General features: G+C 38.8%; 1 long non-coding RNA gene across 1 annotated transcript; it reads right to left on the bottom strand.

Annotated features, from left to right (window-relative positions):
- Positions 1–24: 24 nt before the first annotated feature.
- Positions 25–619, bottom strand: LOC123966359. Its single transcript, XR_006823958.1, has 2 exons — positions 459–619; positions 25–379 (listed from the first exon to the last, which is right to left on the bottom strand). It is a non-coding gene; the product is annotated as an uncharacterized LOC123966359 (long non-coding RNA).
- Between the last annotated feature and the right edge of the window lie 92 nt (positions 620–711).

Genomic DNA, 711 nt, shown 5'->3' with positions numbered 1-711 from the left:
CTGTCATATTCACTTTTACCAAAGTTTATAAGATAAGACCAGATAAGCCATAACTTTATTAATCCCCCGTGGAGGAAATTTAGGTCGAAATAGCAGCACAAAGGAATATAAAAGAAGAGATGCAGTATTTACACACTATTTACACCATAAAATCAATAATAATTATTTACAACCATTTAAAACCAGAAAAATGTCTCAGATAAAATCAGGCACATATCTGTCAGTTTGTTGCTGTGGAGCCTGATGGCTGACGGCACAAATGAGCCTCCAAAGCGCTTTGAGGCCTGGGGCTGCATGTGGCTGCATGTGGCTGCAGGAGCTCCTCAGCTCAGCATAGAGAGCATGAGAGGGGTTGTCCCTCATGGTTTTCAGATTCCCCCTGTTATGAAATAGCAACATGCTGATATGTATATGTTTATGCTTGAAGTTTCAACCAGCAGCCTACTCCTTCAACCAACCTGTTTTTAATGGCTCCTCATTATGATATGAAGCATATAATGTTGTCCCAGACTCCTCTAGCTGTCTACAGAGACTAAAGGACTGACAGAAGCATGAGACAGATGTTATTTATTGTTATTTAAGTGCTTTAAGTGCTAAAACATGTAATTTACCAAAACACATGATGTTAAAAACACAAAAATTTATTATTTTCAGTCAGAACATTGAGAAGTCAGTTCTCACACTACTACAGGTACGGTATTGGTGGCTGAG

This window comes from Micropterus dolomieu, unplaced genomic scaffold (genome assembly GCF_021292245.1).
Source record: "Micropterus dolomieu isolate WLL.071019.BEF.003 ecotype Adirondacks unplaced genomic scaffold, ASM2129224v1 contig_13267, whole genome shotgun sequence".
NCBI lineage: Eukaryota > Metazoa > Chordata > Actinopteri > Centrarchiformes > Centrarchidae > Micropterus > Micropterus dolomieu.
The sequence above is the reverse complement of the archived record's forward strand: the minus strand, read 5'-3'. Positions and strand labels throughout refer to the sequence as shown.